This window comes from Triticum aestivum, chromosome 2A (genome assembly GCF_018294505.1).
Source record: "Triticum aestivum cultivar Chinese Spring chromosome 2A, IWGSC CS RefSeq v2.1, whole genome shotgun sequence".
Classification (NCBI taxonomy): Eukaryota; Viridiplantae; Streptophyta; class Magnoliopsida; order Poales; family Poaceae; genus Triticum; species Triticum aestivum.
Window position 1 is genome coordinate 309,664,041 of NC_057797.1, and position 21,087 is coordinate 309,685,127.

Sequence of the window (21,087 nt, forward strand, 5' to 3'; positions counted from 1 at the left end):
GAAATATGCTTAGGAAAATGTACCAAGGTGGTTCTTTAAGGAAGCAAGGACCCAAGCTTGCAATGCATGATGCTGATGAAGAACCACCAAGAGACGCTCCAGTGCGTCCTTGTGAATGGCCTTTGGAAAACTTTATGGATCGAGTGGGAATTAAGGAAGAATTTAACACATATTTGCATAATGCTGATCTTGTGAGCTTCGAGGAAGAAAAGTGCTGCCAGTATCACTATCTCACTAGTTCCTTTGTGATGAAGTTTGAATTTTCATCTTCACGTAATTCTCCAACCGTCCTGTTTGATCTTTATGAAAATTCTTACACTATGGACTTAGAGGATTTTACCACTGCTTGCAAACTTCCACAATGGGGTAGTGTCAGGGAACCTCACAAATCTGAATTTAGAGATTTTCTTGCTAGTATAACTGTGGGGGAATCTAGATATATAACACAAGCTACCATAGGGAGCATTCACTTTCTTGCTATACATTATTTTGCTCTCCTCGTAGGTAGATGCATTAATGGTAAAGATGAGGCATGTCACATGTGTGTCCCTGACCTCAGTATTCTTAGGAGTGCTGTGTTAGGAGATAAATCTTATAATTTGGAAGCCATTGTTGCACGTAGGTTGCATCTTAATAGATTTAATGGAGATTTCTTTGGTGGAATTTATGCAACCCGCATAGCTAATTTCTTGGTATAGCCATACGTGAAGATGATATTGAGTTGCCTCCTGCTTATTTGGATTATGAGGCTATGGTTCACCACCAGTTTGTCGAGAGGAATGAATCACCTCTCTAGTATCGCTTAATCTTTGACAGACGACGTGCTATTCGTATTACTCTCTCTGCTCCTGCCTTCTTTGATTATCAGGCAAAAGGAAGATATGTTATTACTAGAGAGGAGGCAGATGAGTACGAGAGGAGGGCGGAGGCCGCTTGTCGCCATGCTGCAGCTCAGGAGGTGATAGCCGCTGCATCTCAGTACGACCCCAACTATTACTATGGATATCCGCCAGGCCAGCCGTGGCCATAGACCAACTTAGGCCAAAAGCCTAAGCTTGGGGGAGTACGTATTTCCCACCAACATTATATTCATGTTCACACACTCATTGCCAGATGTCGGTGCTCATACTTTTTCATTGTATCTTCCATGCTAGTTTATTTCCCTTTTATGCTTTCTTCTTGTGTGTTTAATAAACCTTAAGAAAAACCAAAAAAATTAGTTGCAGCTATTAATTAGTTTACTTTCCATGCTTGTAGTAGTAATTAAAAAGAAAACCCAAAAAGATTTCATGTTCTTCTTTTGCTTGTTGGGAGCTTTCTCGTGTAAATAGTTTTATTTATTTTCTTTTTTTGGGGGGTCGATAGGAGAAGACCATAATTAAATTGTTGAAGCGGCTCTTATATGCATTATTGTTGATCTGACAAAAGAGCCCATATTGCCTTGTCTTCTCCTGTTTATTGAATGCTTACAGATTCCAGCTTAGTCCAATGCACGTGCACTATTATTATTATCCACATCATTCGGTCGTGCAAGTGAAAGGCAATAATGATGATTATATGATGAACTGATTGAGATGGGAGAAGCTGGTATGAACTCATCCTCTCTTGTTTTTGTAAATATGATTAGTTCATCGTTCCTGATTCAGCCTATTATGAATAAACATGTTTGCAATGAAAACTAGAGATCATAGTTTCTTGTGCCATGCTTGATTAGCTAGGAGCTTATAATGGTTTACCTTGCGTGCCAACATGCTATTAAAATGGTTGTGATGTGGTATGATAGGGTGGTATCCTCCTCTGAATGATTTAAGTGACTTGACTTGGCACATGTTCACGCATGTAGTTGAAACAAAATCAACATAGCCTTCACGATATTTATGTTCATGGTGGATTATATCCTACTCATGTTTGCATTCGGTGTTGATTAATTTTAATGCATGTTCATGACTGTTGTCGCTCTCTAGCTGGTCGCTTCCCAGTCTTTTGTCAGCCTTCACCTGTACTAAGAGGGAATACTGCTTGTGCATCCAACTCCATAAACCCCAAAGTTGTTCCATATGAGTCCACCATACCTACCTATATACGGTATCTACCTGCCGTTCCAAGTAAATTTGTATGTGCCAAACTCTAAACCTTCAAATAAATATCATGTTTTTTATGCTCGAATAGCTCATGTATCAACTAGGGCTGTCCGTATCTTCCATGTTAGGCGGGTTATTCTCAAGAGGAGTGGACTCCACTCCTCACTCACGAGAAAATGGCTGGTCACCGGTATGCTCAGTCCCATGCTTTATGCAAACTAAATCAAAATAATTGCAAACAAAACTCCCCCTGGGACTCTTGTTAGTTGGAGGCACTCGTTGTTTCGAGCAAGCCATGGATTGATGCTTGTTGGTGGAGGGGGAGTATAAACTTTACCATTTTGTTTGGGAACCGCCTATAATGTGTGTAGCATGGAAGATATCGCCATCTCTTGGTTGTTATGTTGACAATGAAAGTATACCGCTCAAAATATTATTCGCCTCTATTTGAAATCCGAGCTATGGCACCTCTACAAATCTCTGCTTCCTCTGCGAAGGGCCTATCTATTTACTTTTATGTTGAGTCATCATCCTCTTATTAAAAAGCACCAGTTGGAGAGCACCGTTGTCATTTGCATCCATTACTGTTAGTTTACATTGAGTATGACTTGACTGGATCTCTTTTATCATGAATTACAATGTCTAGTCAGTCCTTGATCTTTAAAGGTGCTCTGCATTTATGTTTTGCGACCTCAGAAAGGGTTAGTGAGATACCATCTTGTTATATCATATTATGATTGTTTTGAGAAAGTGTTGTCATCCGAGATTTATTATTATTGCTTGCTAGTTGATTATGCCATTGATATGAGTAAACATGAGACCTATGCGTTATTGTGAATATGGTTAGTTCATAATCTATGCTGAAAACTTGAATGCTGGCTTTACATATTTACAACAAGAAGAGCAAACAGAGTTTGTAAAAGTTTTTCTTTATCACTTTCAGTTTGTCAACTGAATTGCTTGAGGACAAGCAAAGGTTTAAGCTTGGGGGAGTTGGTACGCCTCCGTCGTATCTACTTTTCCAAACACTTTTGCCCTTGTTTTGGACTCTAACTTGCATGATTTGAATGGAACTAACCTGGACTGACGCTGTTTTCAGCAGAATTACCATGGTGTTATTTATGTGCAGAAACAAAAGTTCTCAGAATGACCTGAAACTTCACGGAACATCTTTTCAGAAATAATAAAAAATCCTTGCAAAATATGAAGACCAGGGGGGCACACCCTAGCCACGAGGGTGGGGGGCGCGCCCCCTACCTCGTGGGCCCCCTGGAGCTCCTCCGACCTTGACTCCAACTCTATATATTTGCTTTCGGGAGAAAAAAATAGAGAAGAAGGATTCATCATGTTTTACGATACGGAGCCGTCGCCAAGCCCTAAAACCTCTCGAGAGGGGTGATCTGGAGTCCGTTCGGGGCTCCGGAGAGGGGAATCCATCGCCATCGTCATCATCAACCATCCTCCATCACCAATTTCATGATGCTCACCGCCGTGCGTGAGTAATTCCATCGTAGGCTTGCTGGACGGTGATGGGTTGGCGAGATTTATCATGTTATCGAGTTAGTTTTGTTAGGGTTTGATCCCTAGTATCCACTATGTTTTGAGATTAATGTTGCTATGAGTTTGCTATGCTTAATTCTTGTCACTAGGGCCCGAGTGCCATGATTTCAGATCTGAACCTATTATGTTTTCATCAATATATGAGAGTTCTTGATCATATCTTGCAAGTCTATAGTCACCTATTATGTGTTATGATCTGTTAACCCTGAAGTGACAATAAACGGGATACTTACCGATGATGACCGTAGTTTGAGGAGTTCATGTATTCACTATGTGTTAATGCTTTGGTCCGGTACTCTATTACAAGGAGGCCTTAATTTAAAACTATAATGAAGCTAGCCAACTCACCTCCACAAGGCTCCCTTGATTGCAGCTTCGTTGGCCGTTCGATCTGGTCATCTAGAGTATCTGAGCCGCATGATCTTTACCTGCTGTCAAACTTGATTTCACCTTGTGGTTGTTCTGGCTGTCCAATGACTGGTGGGCTCGCTACACATGTTTATTGGCTGGGTTGATCGATCTCGCGTGAAAAAGACTTTCGCCCAATCCCCGCGTGCGCTCCGCTACCAATACTCGTCGCAAGCCAGAGTCCACACCCGCACCAACCCTAGCCTCCACACCTCACCTTCCTCCCTCGCTCCGCCCCAACCCTAGCCGCCACACCTCTGCTTCCTCCCTTGCTCGACACCATAGGCACCGCAGCCCCTACCTCCTTCCTGCTCGTCCGGATAGCCGCCGTCTGCTGCATCCTTTCTCCCCCTTCCTCCTCCCTGGTCCTCGCTGGCGCCCCTCGCCCTCGTCCTCGGACAAGGGGCCTCTCGCATGGACGGTCGGGGTCTTCAAACCAGGGGTAGAGTGTAGCGACCAGACCTCAAACAGTCTGATCTCTGTGCTCCAGTGTCATCCCTGGATCAGTAATGCTGACACCACACAATACTCGGAGGATTTATAGCAGAGTAGCAATCACACACTTATTACATCGAGTGTCTCAAAAGAGAACTTATTACAATAAATATGGCTTAAGGCCATCTAATAACGATAACAGCGGAAGGCTTGGAAGATAAGTGAGTTCATCAACTCCAACGGCATCACTGAGTATAGAACCACGACCTAAAACTCCTTAATCATCGTCTGAAAAGTCTGCAACATTAACGTTGCAGCCCGAAACGGGTCAGCACATGGAATATGCTGGCAATGTAACACATAGAGAGTAATGGAATGAAACAGCTATACTATATGCATATTTGGCTGGTGGAAAGCTCTATGGTTACAGTATTGCGTAAAGCCATTTTTTCCCTACTTCAAAGGAATAAATTTATTTAACTATCATGGTAGTTGTTAAACATTGAGAATGGTTGATAGCATTCTCAATCCCAATTAAGCATCATCATTAAACATGACCCAACAAAATTAATTTAGAGTAACATGTTGAGATTCACACGATAATTCGGGTACTAGATACTCAAGATGTCCATAACCGGGGACACGACTAACCATGATTAGTTTATTACACTCTGCAGAGGTTTTCGCACTTTTCCCCACAAGACTCGATCGCCTCTGTTTGGTTTCTCGCACTACAGGGTGTTTGAGAAGACGGATGACCGAGACATAGTCTTTCAGAAGCGCTAGCACCTTACGATCGGGTAGATCGTACCACCTACATCCCCTACATCTGCTAGTCTACCATTGTAAGAGTTCGCACGACTTAGTCAACTATGCTAGATCCCATAATAGCTTGTGGCTGCACACGGAAGTTTCTAGTATGAATAGTCTCATGATCCCTTTGAGCCTGGGTGGCGGTCCAAAAGAAAACAGGCAAGTCCAGGAATACACAGGTGCCTCAATCCACCCAGATGTGTGTTGAAGTTGCCACCTTAGATAAACCATTAATTAATAAAACTCACATCTGTCATGGATATCACTCACCCAATCCACATCTACTAGCATAGCATGGCATAATAAGAAAACGTAGAAGTAACTCCCAAAGGTTTGATAATAAACGGATAATAGGTACTACCTCATCTACCTCCCATCCCACAAATTTAATTAGATCCTAACCATGCAATGTGTGAGGGTTGATCTAATGCAATAAAACTGGGTAGTAGAAAAGGTATGATCAAAGTGTTACTTGCCTTGCTGATGATCCGCAAAACCTACAGATTCGAAGTAACAGCGGCGCAATCCGGGTATTCTATCACAGACAAACAAACAAGCATACAATAAGTACTCATCTAATGCACGAGTAAAACTCAAATAAGAGATCTAACCAGAAAGTTCAACTTAAGAACTCCCGTTGGCAAAAAGAATCAAATCGAACGAAACAACGAAAGTCAAACGGCGAAAGAAAACAACTTCATTCTACTAATCTGGATCTAAGGCAATTTTTACAGTAGCAAAACCTTGTTTAAGTTGGTTATACGGATAGAGGGTTTCGAGACGAAACTCTAGGCGCTTGAATCGCCTGATTCTGATAACGAGCGAAAAGTTATACTAAAAAGAAAATCGGATCAGGAATCGCGATCAGAAAAATCACGGATTTAATCCGAGAAAAAGAAAAACGACGAACGCTCGCTAGAATGAACGGACGGACGAACGCTCGCTATTTAAATAAACAGGAAAATCGATCTATTTAAAAAAACCGAATCTAAAAAAACCGACGGAAAACCGATCGGTTTTCTAAAAAAAATCGGGCACGGATTTTGAGGGGGCAGCGAACCTCGGCGAGCGTGCGGCGGCGGCGGCTCCGGCGGGGCGGCGAGGCGGCGGCGGGCGGCGGCGGAGGCGCAGGCGGGCGGCGGCGGCGGCTCGTGCGGCGGCGGCGGCGGCGGCTGGCGGCACGGGGCGGGGCGGGGCGGCTCGGGCGGCTTGTAACACCCTCGATGCGACTATAGCTCCCACGTGTCGAGGCACGACTTAGAGACATAATCGCATTGAAGGCATATGTCGCAAGTTAGGCAATCTTGACAACATCCCATGTAATATAAATAATATAAATAATAAAGGGGAGATAACATAGTTGGCTTACACTCGCCACATCAATCAAGTACATAAATAACATTACATCATCCAAACACTCATGGCCCGACTACGGCGCCAAAATAAAAGATAACCCAACATGCGACACGGTCCCAATCACCCCCAACTGGGCACCACTACTGATCATCGGGAAAGGAAACATAGTATCGTTGAGAGTCTTCGTCGAACTCCCACTTGAGCTCATATGCGTCTTCTGGAGCGGAATCATCGGGCCCTGCATCTGGTGTAATAGTAATCTGTGAGCCACAGGGACTCAGCAATCTCGCACCCTCATGATCAAGACTATTTAAGCTTATAGGTAAGGCAAGGTAATTATATGTGGAGCTGCAGCAAGCGACTAGCAAGTATGGTGGCGAACTTATTCGCAAAAGAGAGCGAGAAGAGAAGGCCAAGCAAGAGCGAGAAACTAGAGAACAACCTGCGCAAACATTACTCCAACACCGTGTCCACTTCCCGGACTCCGCCGAGAAGAGGCCATCACGGTAACACACTCAGTTGATTCATTTTAATTAAATTAAGGTTCAAGTTATCTACAACCGGACATTAACAAATTCCCATCTACCCATAACCGCGAGCACGGCTTTCGAAAGTTCAAATCCCTGCAGGGGAGTCCCAACTTAGCCCATGACAAGCTCTCACGGTCAACGAAGGAATAGACCTCCTCCCAAGACGTTCCGATCAGACTCGGTGTCTCGGTAACTCAAGACACTTCGACAGGTTAAAACAAGACCAGCAACACCGCCCGAATGTGCCGACAAATCCCGATAGGAGCTGCACATATCTCTTTCTCAGGGCACACTCAGATGAGCGATCCATACAACTAAAACCAAACCTCGAGTTTCCCTGAGGGGGCGCTGCACAGGACTCTAGTTTGGACCAACACTCAGAGGAGCACTGGCCCGGGGGGGGGGTTTAAAATAAGATGACCCGCGGGCTCCAGAAACCCGAGGGAAAAAGAGGCTAGGTGGCAAATGGTAAGACCAAGGTTGGGCATTGCTAGAAAAGCTTTAATCAAGGTGAACTATCAAGGGGTTCCCATTATAACCCAACCGCGTAAGGAACGCAAAATCCGGGAACATAACACCAATATGACGGAAACTAGGGCGGCAAGAGTGGAACAAAACACTAGGCGAGAGGCCGAGCCTTCCACCCTTTACCAAGTATATAGATGCATTAAGATAACATAGCAATATAATGATATCCCAACAAGTAAATAAAAGATGTTCCAACAAGGAACAGCCTCCAAACTTCACCTGCAACTAGCAACGCTATAAGAGGGGCTGAGCAAAGCGGTAACATAGCCAATCAACGGTTTGCTAGGACATGGTGGGTTAGAGGTTTGACATGGCAATTTGGGAGGCTTGCAAGCAAGTGGTAGGCATCGTAGCAATGGCATAGCAAAAGAGCGAGCAAACTAGCATAGCAAAGATAGTAGTGATTTCGAGGGTATGATCATCTTGCCTGCATAGTTGTCAGAGTTGACTGGATTCTCGAAAGTAAACTCAACGGGCTCCTCGTTAGCAAACTCGTCTCCCGGCTCTACCCAAACAAGAAAAACAAGTAACAAGGATACAATCAACCACGTGCAAGACCAAGCAATATGATGCAATGATGATATGCTATGCGGGATGCGATGCGGGATGCAAAATGCAAGATACGACAGGAAATGCATGAACCTGGCCTCAACTTGGAAAACCAAGTGTGCCATTGGAAAGATGAGATGAAATCGCTTGAAAATGATATAAAGAACGCCGGAATCGGAGTTACGGTTTGGAAATGGCAAGCGATTCAAATATGGCACCGGTCTGCGATTTACAACAAGTAGTCATCTAAATGCAATAAGATGAACATGCTACAGCACCCAAATATGACAACAAAATACATGGCAGGGATGCATACAAGATGCTTAACAAAAGTCTAGCACTGAGCTACGGCCAATTCATCCATTAACAGGTTCAAACAAGCATGGCAAAAATGCATATGGCAAACAGATCTCAGACTTAGTGAAATTAACACTTGTCTGGAATTTCAGATCAGGTAGCCCACTTCGGAGCAACAAAACCACATGCTACAGGACCTGAACATGGCAAAGTAAAGCATGGCATGGAGCTACTCAAAGAGCTTAACAAAAGTCCCTTAGTGACGTTGAGCCAAAAGGGATCAGAAAATACCATTGCAAGCATGTGAACATAGCAAAAACATAATCAGTTTTCAGACTTAGTGAAAACTGGAGCAAGCTGAAATATAACTCAAGTAGGCATGTTTACGAGCTCGAGCCACTCACTACGGTGCAAGTCATGGAAAGACAATCATACACCCATCAAGAAGGCACAAAAAGCAAGCTAGACATGGCAAGAACAAAAGCATAGCATGCACGGATCAACTACAACATCACCGGCAAAATTGCAAACAAGTTGACAATCTGCCCAGATTCACAAAGTAGCAAAAGTAGAGCTCGATTGACTCAAGCTAGGGTGCTCCATAATTGCAAACAAAGACATGGATGGATAGAGCACTACAAGGTTAACAAAACATCCTTACTGATCATCCTCAAAAGAGGCACGGATCACTAGGAAACAACATGAACATATGGCATCATGAGATAAACAGGTCCAGGAGTTAGTGAAATTACTAAGTCCCTGAAAACAGAATTAGCAAGTGCACCACTTTGCAAGCTTGCACTAGTCACCACACACATCATAAAAATACATGGGTTGCACCTCTGGAAAGATGACAAAACCCTTAACAAAACACATGTAGAGCATCAGGGCATATCATGCACACATTAATCATGGCAAAAATGACAAAATCCTAAATGGAGTAGCAGCTCTGGCAATTATCTCAAGTAGCCTCTTCTAACAGCATTTCGGGCATCAAGATGAACTCAAATGAAAATTATGCAATGGAATGAAATGATGTACTCTCTAAGATGAACATTTTTATATGCTATATGCATGAATCGGACCTACGGATGCGAAGTTACGGAGCTACGAACATGAGCACTTGGATCGGAATTACTGGGACTTGGAGAAAAAAACGCCTCCGAGATCTAGGGTTTGCACGGATTACGAGGACGGCCGGATCTTCGCCATAACAGCGCTCGGGACCGCCGGAGAGGTCGAGGTGGCCGGAGTTGGAGATGGACGGGGTGGCGGCCGGAGCGCGGCGGTGCGGCGCGGTGGCGGCGGCGGCGGCTGCGCGCGGAGGCAGCGGCGGCGGCGCGCCGGCGGCTGCGGCTCGGAGGAGAGGGAGGTGGCGGCGCGGCGGCTCGGGCCGCGGGGGCCGGCTCCGGGCTCCCCGGGCCGCGGCGGCGGCGAGGTGGCGGGTGCCACGTGGCAGGAGGCGGTTGGCTGACGGCGGTGTGTCCGCCCCGGGCGGACAATGTCCGGCGCGCGCGGTGGAAAATTAGGGTTTCGGAGGTAGGAGGAGATCCGAAAATCGGGGGGTGTTTAAATAGGCATAGAGGGAGCTAGGAGAGTCCAAATGAGGTGAGGTTTTCGGCCACGCGATCGTGATCGAACGCTCTAGATGATGGAGCAGAGTTTGGTGGGTTTTGGGCCAAATTAGAGGGGTGTTGGGCTGCAACACACACGAGGCCTTTTCGGTCCCTCGGTTAACCGTTGGTGTATCAAACGAAGTCCAAATGATACGAAACTTGACAGGCGGTCTACCTGTAGTAAACCAAGGCCACTTTGCAAGTCTCGGTCCAATCCGGAAATGTTTAATCCCCACACACGAAAGAAAGCTAGAAATGGCCACCGGAGAAGAACGAAGCGCCGGAATGCAAAACGGACAACGGGAAAAATGCTCGAATACAAGAGACGAACACGTATGTAAATGCAATGCACATGATGACATGATATGAGATGCATGACAATGACAAATAACACACGGAGACAAAAACCCGAACCCGAGATAATAAATATAACTTAACGCCGGAAACGGCAAGAGTTGGAATACAAATAGGGAAAGTTACATCCGGGGTGTTACACGGCTCGAGGCTAGGGTTTGCCCGGGTGGGCTGCCCCGGCTTATAAAGCCTGCCGGGCCAGAGTCCCGGACGGACACGGCCCGATTAGGTCGGTTCACTTTTTTTTAAATAATTACGCTCGGAAGAAAAATAAAAAGAAATACTAAACGGACTTCAAAAATTTCGAAATAAATTTTCACGGGCTTCTAAAATCAAGTCGCACAAGGTGAACCTTTATTTGGGACCTAAATGCAATTTTGAAAAATGCACATTTTTCCTAAATTCAAATAAAACACCGAAAAACTCCGAAATAAAATCCTATTTGATTTTTTTATTAAATCCTCAATATTTCTTTATTTTGGAAAAGTTATTTTATTCCCTCTCTCATATTTTTGTAATAGAAATAATTGATGATAAAAATAGATAAAATCAAATGATCCTATTCTCAAAATTTAAAAAAACTCAAATATGAAAATAACAAAATCCCCAACTCTTTTCGTGGGTCATTGAGTTGCGTAGAATTTCTAGGATCAACCAAAATGCAAAATAAAATATGATATGCAATGATGATCTAATGTATAACATGCCAAATTGAAAATTTGGGATGTTACATAGAGGAGCAGGGGAGGGCCAAGAGGCCGTCGGTGGGGTTGGATCAGCTAGGCCGGAGACCTCTCATTGCTTAGGCCCCATGGCAGCAGCCGGATCGGGGCGGCGGCGGAAGGCCATGGAGGGTGTGGTGCATGCGGGCGAAACCAACATGGGTTGGTGGAGCAACGGATGCGGGCATGGTCAGCGGTTAGGGGCACTGCGAGGAGTGGAAGGCAGAGGGTAGGGGCAGAAAGCCGTGGCGAGTCCTCGGAGAGGAGAGGAAGGCGACGGTTCAGCCCGTGGTGTTGGGAAGAGAGAGATGTGGATGGCGGCGTTGTGCAAAGAGAGATGGCGGCGGCGCTGAGTAGAGAGAGATGACTGCGGCAGCGGTGGCGCTGAGTAGAGAGAGATGACGTCCATAATCTTGCGGAGGTGTTCCTCAACCTACATGAGGTTTGCACATTCCCTTCCCTTTTTCTGAATCTTTTTTTCTTTAATTTCCTCGGTTATGCGTACGATTACTTGCTAGCCTGTAGCATAGCCATTTTCAATGTTTTCATATAGAATTTTATTTGGCTTGTGCTTTCATATTTTTACAGGCACCCCAAGTGTGGGAAGAATAAAATGTAATTCAATCGTTGGGTGTATTGTTCAGATGAGTTCGTCCTGTGCTAGAAGGTGAGCTGAACCCAACCTAGGCCTCAAGTTTCTCCTGTCCTTTGAAGTGCATTGTTATTTCTGTGAGGTTCACATGTAAGTTTTTGAACTATAGTACTCAGTGAATGAGACAAGGCACTAATGCATTTAATTTTGCGGTGTTCAGCTGCAGGAATTCAGTTTGTTTCTGGTTTTTTGGAAGTCATAGATTGTTTTGTGCCGGAGACAGGACAAGTAATGCTCTAACCTTGGCAGCAAAAATGGTCTAAATTTCATATAGAAGGCCCTAGAATACTTTGCATGTGTTCATTCAAATATATGGAGTTGACCTGTATGTGTTGCTTCTGTGCACACTATGTTTCATATGAGTTTGTAGGAGAGAAACTCTATAATGGTAATGAAGTATTGTCGATATTTACTCTGTTGCTTAAGGCCTAGGCATCCTTTTGGATGCAGTTATGGTAGCATGTGTGTTTGAGAGAAGTGGATGGAAAATTGGGGACTGAAACAAGTGGCGAAGAAAGTTATTAGTTGATTCTCACATCAGATAGAAGTTGTCTCACGAATGTTTATTTATTTAGTGACCAGGCATGAGATCTGGAATATTGAAGAGCAACAATTGGCAGAAGTATTAGATGAGTTTGGGAATACATGGTCATGTATGGAGTATTTTCATGATTAGTTTTCCATCGCTCGGCTCCTGAAGGCATGATGCCTCATTTCAATTCTCTTATCTTGATGTGTTTGTATTCAGAAAATTAAGGCATGATTCATCATTTAGATTATCTTATCTCCGTGTGTTTGTATTCAGAAAATCAATTTGCTTATTTTTTGCTTTCTTAGGGCTATAAAAAGAGGAAACTCCATCGCTAAAAATCTTTTAAAGAGATTGAGGATAAAAAAATCCAAGCAAACTCCGCTTTTCTCCCGTATTTTTTGTGCGCGCCTTAATCTGTGTTGGGAGAAAGATATTGCTCTTTGTTCAGAAAATGTTTATTAGATGGAAAATACTCAGCATTTAAATTTTTTTCTTCAGATGTTTTGGGTTTTTTTAGTAGGCTGCTCGACAGGTCTTGCGTTTTTTGCAAGATTTGTATGGATTCGTGGTTCATGACTATAACTATGAATGTATGATGGCCTATAGGAGATATGTCCGTTCTTTAATGATCATTGCGGTTTCTTTGATTCCTACTATGCTAGTTATTCTGTCTGTAGGCCAGCATATTATTTTAATTCTTTCTAACTGCCTTTCTATACGTAGAAATGCACACCTACTTCCAAGCTTAGTACTGGTCTCCTTGCAGTTACAACCCCGAGGTTTAGCTTCTGAAACAGTCTGCTAACATATGCTTAACTACTTAAATGCACTGATGTTTGTGTGTTCTTTTGTAGAAAATCGCCATGCCCAGACGGCAGTGCCAGGTGTGCCTTATTTCAAGCTGCTGAGAAGAAAACCGCTGCACCAGAAGAACCTATGCAGAAGCTTGATGCAGAAGACGAGGTGCAGCTTCTTTCAACCCCTCATACTATATACCGATATATACACACATGTCTCCCTCTTCACTGGTTTTCTTTCACGTACCAGGTGAGCTCTGGTGGTAAAGCTGAAGCTTCTTCACCTCCTGTTGAAGAGAAGGATGGTAAATATGGCCAGGCTCAAGTGACCAGGAATAAATGGTGCTGCTTTTTATGTTGTCCATCTATCTATGCATCCTTCAGTTTGTACCGGCATAACAAATATTCATTTCTGACTATAAAACTTTCAGTTAAGAAACTCCACTGCTGGAAAGGGAGCTGGGGCACTAAAGAAACCGGGATAAACTATCTATAGATACAATAGCAAATTGCTCTAAATTCATTTTCAGTTATCATCTCTGGCCTTTCTATTTCTAAGACCATCCTTCTCGCTGTTGTCTATTATATAATCTTAGTTTCTCCTTGATGACATCGCAAGAAAAGAATGGTGGTCTTATGCGAGTCGCTTCGCCATCCAACAACACTCCATTGCACTACTTTTTGTCCAGCTTCAAGCCGAGCCAGTGAATGTGTGTTCCTTGCATGACGTTTAGTATAACCAAATGCTTCTTATTAAGTATGCTTTCAAAACTAGAGTATTTGGCTGCTCATGTAGCTCTGCCAAAGCAATGCAAAAAAACTACATTTTATGCTTTCAGTTAGGGTGGATTTGTGTCTTCAGAGATGAGGCAACCTTACGTGTACATATTCACAGATACTTCCTCCGTTCCTAAATAGAAGTCTTTAGAGATTTAAATACGGACTACACACAAAGCAAAATGAGTGAATCTACACTCTAAACTGTGTCCCTTTATCACACTTCCAGCAGACATGAGTTCTCGTGTTTTTACAGCTTTGTGGCAACATGATTCGATGCAGAAGATTCAACTATGTAAATTGGAATAAAGAAAATTAAACACTCAGGTCAATGGACTGTTCTTTTATTTGTCTATGGAACAACTCTTCTTGTACATGTTTGTGCTCTGTTCCATAGCATGCTAGTGCTCTGACCACTTCATATCCATGTATTTAGCAGGTTCTACGATCTCTTGTGTTGCACTGTTGCTGCGTCTCGATCTCCTGCTTTGTTGCATCTTTGTTCTGCTCCTTGATGTTTGCTTACTTTCTGTCTAGCTAAAATGCTTTTCTGGATCTGGCAAGGCCCCGTGTATTGTTCGTCCTCATGCTGCTTATATTCCATGCTTGCATGTGAGCAGGATGCGTCTACTTATTTGAGTACATACAGACATGCTTCTTTAGTGTGCCCTTCTATCATCTCATAGTTATCTTATTTGTTGTTCTAAATAATTATTGCAGGAGGGAGCAGCAGGCAAAAGAAAATCCAAAGCAAATTTTGCTCAGCTGTAGCGTCTTCCACTAACAATAAGTCTGCACAGCAGCCTGATAGGTTAGTTCTTGCAACTAAAAAACACAAGTCTTTCAGTTGCTCACCATTCGCTGGTAAAAAAGCATAGTGATTTTCCTTTATACATACCCAACTGAAGAACACCTTAGTTAAATCAATCAATAGTGAGTTTTGTATTACTAGAGACGTACTTAGGAAAATGCCCTTAGGCGTGACACACTACATGGTTACCTTATTTAGTCCCAGTTATTGATATCATATTGAGATAACACTCGGCCAAGCAGAATGTTTGTTTTTATATACTTCCAGATGCTAATTTACTGTTCTTGATTTTGGCGGGGATATTCCTTCATTACTTGGTTAGCTGTCAACACTCACCAATTTTTGAATATCTTCCATTGCTAAATTTAGTTCAACATTTCCACTCTGATCAAGCCATGGTGCATATTGCCTCAGATTTGCTTATTTGAGTGTGCTTTTATGCATAGATTTTGATTTGTTTGTTTTTCATTTTTTAGGGATATGAGGAGACAGCTCTATTGTTGGTAGTGACTGCAAACATGGACTCCTCTTCGCTGGACGGGGAAAACAAAAATAATAATCTAGTAGGCAGTAAAATTACATGGCTGATCTCGGTTTTGTACATCTTAGGTGAGCATTATGAGTTCTACTTCCCATAAGAGAGTGTATTTTGGTGCTACAGATTGTTTCTATCTTAGAGCAAGAAGCCAAATCATGTCGTTCATTGTAAATCTTGAAAAACTTGTTTATTGTCACTTCTATATCTGTTATAAACTTTTGTTCCTGGTGTGGTACTTGTCAATCTTGGTTTGCCCTTCCATTTCAAATTTGCCCTTCCACTGCAGCAATATGTCAATCTTGTGTTCTTGAATTGATTCCTCATTTCATGTCTGCACTTCTATTACAGTAGAACATGTTATAAACATGGCCCTGGGCATTGTTTGTCCAATAACCTTCAAAAGAGAAGAGATGGCTATAGAGAGTGGCTCCATCACTAAAGAGATGACAAATGTTGTGCAAGGCATTGTTTGTTCAGCTCCTTTCAAAAAATGAAGGAATTACAGTGCATGTGACCTATATAGGGGATGTGAAGGACAAATTGCTATGGATCCAAAGTGGGAGGGGAGAGTTACCAACAACGTATATGGACAAAGCATGACATGGATTCCCAAGTTCTAGCTTACATAGCAAAATTATATAGAGAGAATGCCCGCATTTTGAAAACTCCATTACATAGTTCGAAGCTATTTTCTTTCAATTTTCATTATTAAAAGGATTCTATTATTGCCAATCTGTTAACAATTTATTGTGAAATTATTAAGGATAATTAATCCCAGCAGTTAATCAGGGAAATCCCCGTTTCCCCTCACCTGCGGTTGCAACTCCAGCAACCAGCGTGACAGTTCACAGTTCCTTCCATCCCTACGCATCTCAGGAGGCGCCTCTTCAACCTTGTATATAATCTGTGAAAGATGATCAATAAAGGCTACACATGTTCATTCTATTTGTTTCTCTCTCGCTTGTGTCTTGATTACATTTAACAGAAATAACTCTTGGTTTGAAATGAGACCCTAGGGGTAAAGTTAGTATACATGTTATTTAGACAGCAAGCCTCCATTTTTATTGTAGACAGAAGGCCCCCATTCTTTTTTATTAAGGGGGTTTAAATTTGTTACCATATGTGTTTGCTCACAACTAAACCATGGATTTTTTTTAAATATATGTTTTTTTTTCAAACTTAGATTTCTCATCATGATAACCGTATTTTCAACTAATACAATGCTTCTTTAGCTGGTTTGTACATCAGTACATTTTATACAATTTTTTTCAAACTCAGATTTGCAACGCGATAACCATATTTTCAATATAGCATGATTTAACACATGAGCTTTCTACTACCAATATCGAATATGTTCCTGCAAAATAAAACTATTTTCATCGATAACATGGTTTTAGCGGGTCGCTGCGCCATTTGGCACAACGGGTCAACTAGTATCCCTTAGTTTCCGCTAGGACCCCGCTGCCACGGGAGGGTAGGACAAAAGATGTCATGCAAGTTTTCCATAAGCACGTATGACTATATTCGGAATACATGCCTACATTGCATTGATGAATTGGAGCTAGTTCTGTGTCACCCTATGTTATGACTGTTACATGATGAACCGCATATGGCATAATTCTCCATCACTGATCCATTGCCTACGAACTTTCCATATATTGTTTTTCGCTTATTTACTTTTCCGTTCTTGTTGCTATCATCACTACAAAATACCAAAAACATTACTTTTGCTACCATTACCTTTTTCTAGCGTTACCACTACTACCATATTACTTTGCTACTAAATACTTTGCTGCAGATATTAAGTTTCCAGGTGTGGTTGAATTGACAACTCAGCTGCTAATACTTGAGAATATTCTTTGGCTCCTCTTGTGTCGAATCAATAAATTTGGGTTGAATACCCTACCCTCAAAAACTGTTGCGATCCCCTATACTTGTGGGTTATCATTACAGTAGAGAGTGATAAAGTTTTTGCATTGCTTTATACTAACTTATCTCACGAGTTCTTGTTGAGTTTTGTGTGGATGAAGTTTTTGAGATTTAGGAAAATCGTGATATGAGGGGAATTAAGGAGACACAAAAGCTCAAGCTTGGGGATGCCCAAGGCACCCCAAGATAATATTTCAAGAAGTCTCAAGCATCTAATCTTGGGGATGCCCCAGTAGATATCCCACCTTTCTTCTTCAACAATTATCGGTTGAGCCTAAGTTTTTGCTTCTTCACATGATGTGTGCTAGTCTCGGAATGTCATTTTGTTTTTCTTTTACTTGGTATTTTAATAAAATACTTAGATTTGAATGTTTTTAGATAAGAGAGTCCTCAAATAGCTACCCATTTACATAACTACTCGCTTGATCTTCACTTATATCTTTTTGGAGTAGCTTGCCATTTACTCTTGTGCTTCACTTATATCCTATGAGTAAATTGTTGAATGAATTGAATATCATGAACTTGAAATTATATCATGCCTAGTGGTAGCTTCACATTGGGTTTAGAAAGTGAAATCTTTTGAAGCTTGACAATCACAATATTGGTCATACAAGCAATTCATGAATAATTAGTATAAGGAAGAGAACTTTCACACGTAAATGCACTATCTTGGAAATCTTTTGTGATTGTGAGCCCCCATCAAAATATTATATGCAAAAATTGTTGACCCTGGACAAGGAAGACAACATAATGGTTTATGTTTGTTCATATTCACATAGAAGTTATATTGTCATAGATCCTTCCACATGTGGTGTTCCCCCCACCTTTGCTAGCCAAAAATTTCGCACCAACTAGAGATACTACTTGTGCATCCAAAAACCCTTAAACCCAAATCTTATTTTCAATAGTCCACCATACCTACCTAAGGATTGAGCAAGATCCTTCAAGTAAGTTTTCATTAGTGCAATAAGGCAATGAAAATTGCTTCTAAAAGTATTAGATCATTTAATGTAAGAGAAAATTGAGCGTTGTACGAACTTGTGATGGCAAAGAATAAAAGCAACAGACTGCATTATAAAGGTTGCTATCATAAGGGGCAATATAACATGACGTTCTTTTGCACTAAGGGGTTGAGCATACAAACAAAAAGCGCATGCAACCTTTGCTTCCATCTGCGAAGGGCCTATCTTTTACTTTTCATTTTTACTTTCATGCAAGAGTCAAAGTTTTTCTCTTTGTTAGTTTTTATTTTTCTCTTTTGGCAAGCATCATGTGATGAGGAATGATCTAGGCACATATATGCAGATGGATATGGGTAGCATGAGTTATTATTGTTGACATCACCCTTGAGGTGAATACGCTTGGAGGTGAAATTATAAGCCCCTATCTTTCTATGTGTCCGGTTGAAACGTTTTGCTCATGTGTATGAGGTGAGTGTTAGCAATCATAGAGGACTATATGATGGTTGAGTATGTGGAGCTCTTACTTAAACTCTGTTGAATAAGTTGAATTACAATTGCTTGGTGACTGAGAACATAGGTTGCTGAGTTTCAAGAGAATTCATTGTTTGAACCTTAACATGTGAATTGGTTGCTACTTTAACATGAGAAGTTTTATAAGAAAGAATTGATGTTATGATGCTAGGAAAGGTGATTGAAATTGTCATTGATCAAACTTGTGCACTTCGCTAGCATTCACACTTCATAAATTATTTCTTTTATCATTTACCTACTCAAGGACGAGTAAGACTTAAGCTTGGGGATGCTGATACGTCTCCAACATATCTATAATTTATGAAGTATTCATGCTAATATATTATCATTCTTGGATGTTTTACAATCATTTTATAGCATCTTTATATCATTTTTTGGGACTAACCTATTGACCCAGTGCCAGTTGTTGTTTTTTTTCTTGTTTTTTACATCGCAGGAAATCAGTATCAAACGGAGTCCAAACACACAAGCTCAACTTGATGTATCTAATCAAGTTTCCGGTGCAAACATACAAGCTCATGTTGTTCTTGAGCCTAAAGTGTCTAATGAACAGACTGCTAATGAGTATTTGATGCAAACATTTTACATGCTCCTAGTGATGAACATATAGTGTCTAATGAGGGATCTAATGCAAGCATTTTGCAAGCTCTCATTGTAGGATTTAGTGTCTAATGATGATCTGCTATGTTGAGAGAACATAGAGATTTGCAGGCATTGATGACAAGCAAATTATTGTACATTTTCATGGCTTGTGAAAACGTCGAGGCCATCTACCAGAAAGTCCCCGTATCATGGCAACGTGGCATAAATACTTTTCTAATCTGTTGTTTGAAAATATTGGCATACTTGTGTAGGATACATATATTGATATGCAGTTTGCGCACTGGTTATAGGTGCAATTACACTTCGATATTTTCTGCCAGAGAACAAATAATTCAAGCAGGTACAGACCATGTTAGTAGTCCTTGTACACCATGTTGCATTTTGTGTTTTTGGGGCTTACATCATTTAGTATTTTATAATCTGAACTACTTTGGATCATTAGCTGGTTTTCAAAGTGCATGTAGCTTCACATTTCTCAAGTTATGTTGATTTCTGGAGTGCAAGTGCCTTTGTATTTTTTAAGTTAATTTTTCGCCGCTGGTAACATGAATTCGTGGATTTTCCACTGCACACAAATCATACAGGCAGGCCATTATGAATTAAGTGAAATGCAGGGACTTACGCTAGCTCGTTGTACATGCTCACTGCAGCTCTGCTTGTGCTTGGGATATTCCATGTACAAGTCCATATTCCCGCACCCCCTCTTCACCCTATAAATTCCCAAATATTCCAAAAACCCTGGGGGTAACCCTAGATGAGAAGTTCTGCCGCCGCAAGCCTCTGTAGCCATGAAAAACCAATCTAGATCCCGTTCCGGCACCTTGCCGAAGGGGGAAATCATCTCCAGTGGCCATCTTCATCATCCCGGTGGCCACCACGATGAGGAGGCAGTAGTCCACCCTCGGAGCAGAGGGTTTGTACCAGTAGCTATGTGTTTAATCTCTCTCTCTCTCTCTCTCTCGTGTTCTTGAGATGTCACGATCATGATGTATCACGGGCTTTGTTAATATAGTCGGATCATATGGTGTTTTCCCCTCTCTATCTTGTTGTGATGATTTGAGTTTTCCCTTTGAGATTTCATTTTATTGGATTGAATACTTTTATGGATTTGAGAGGACTTGATATATGTCTTGCATATGAATACTCGTGGTGACAATGGGGTATTATATTGATTCACTTGAGATATGTTTTGGCACTCAACTCGCGGATTCCCGAGGTGACATTGGGGTAATCTATGCATAGGGGTTGATGCATGTTCTCGTCTTTTGTTTCTTCGATAGAAATCTTGGGCCACTCTTTGAGGTTATTTGTGTTGGATTGAGTATTATGAATCTGAAATTAGTTGGTGTTATTTTAGTATGAACTCTTGGATAGATCGATCGGAAAGAATAGCTTCGAGGTGGTTTTGTACCCGACAAACGATTCCTTCTTATGTTCTCCGCTAGATTGGAACTTTGGAGTGATTCTTCATCGCACGTCGAGGGATGGTTATATGATCCAATTATATTAGCATTGTTGAGAGATTGCACTAGTGAAAGTACGGACCCTAGGCCTCATTTTCAAGCATTGCATTACCATTTTTGCTCCATTTTATCAATTGCTATCTTGCTGTTTTTATTTATTCAGATTATAAAAATATATTTTTACCATCAATATTACACTTTTATCACCATCTCTTCGCTGAACTAGTGCACCTATACAATTTT

The 21,087-nt window shown here is 41.8% G+C and overlaps 1 long non-coding RNA gene across 4 annotated transcripts; it reads left to right on the top strand.

The window, feature by feature from the left end:
- The first annotated feature begins 11,254 nt into the window (after positions 1-11,254).
- Positions 11,255-16,243, top strand: LOC123188583 (uncharacterized). Of its 4 annotated transcripts, none has more exons than XR_006494879.1 (6): positions 11,255-11,691; positions 11,838-11,916; positions 12,062-13,396; positions 13,481-14,619; positions 14,728-14,818; positions 15,295-16,243. It is a non-coding gene; the product is annotated as an uncharacterized lncRNA (long non-coding RNA). The 4 variants fall into 4 exon arrangements; XR_006494878.1 differs by having other exon boundaries at positions 12,062-13,212; positions 13,288-13,396; positions 13,481-14,818; XR_006494877.1 differs by having other exon boundaries at positions 11,264-11,691; positions 12,062-12,129; positions 13,288-13,396; positions 13,481-14,818.
- Positions 16,244-21,087: the final 4,844 nt, after the last annotated feature.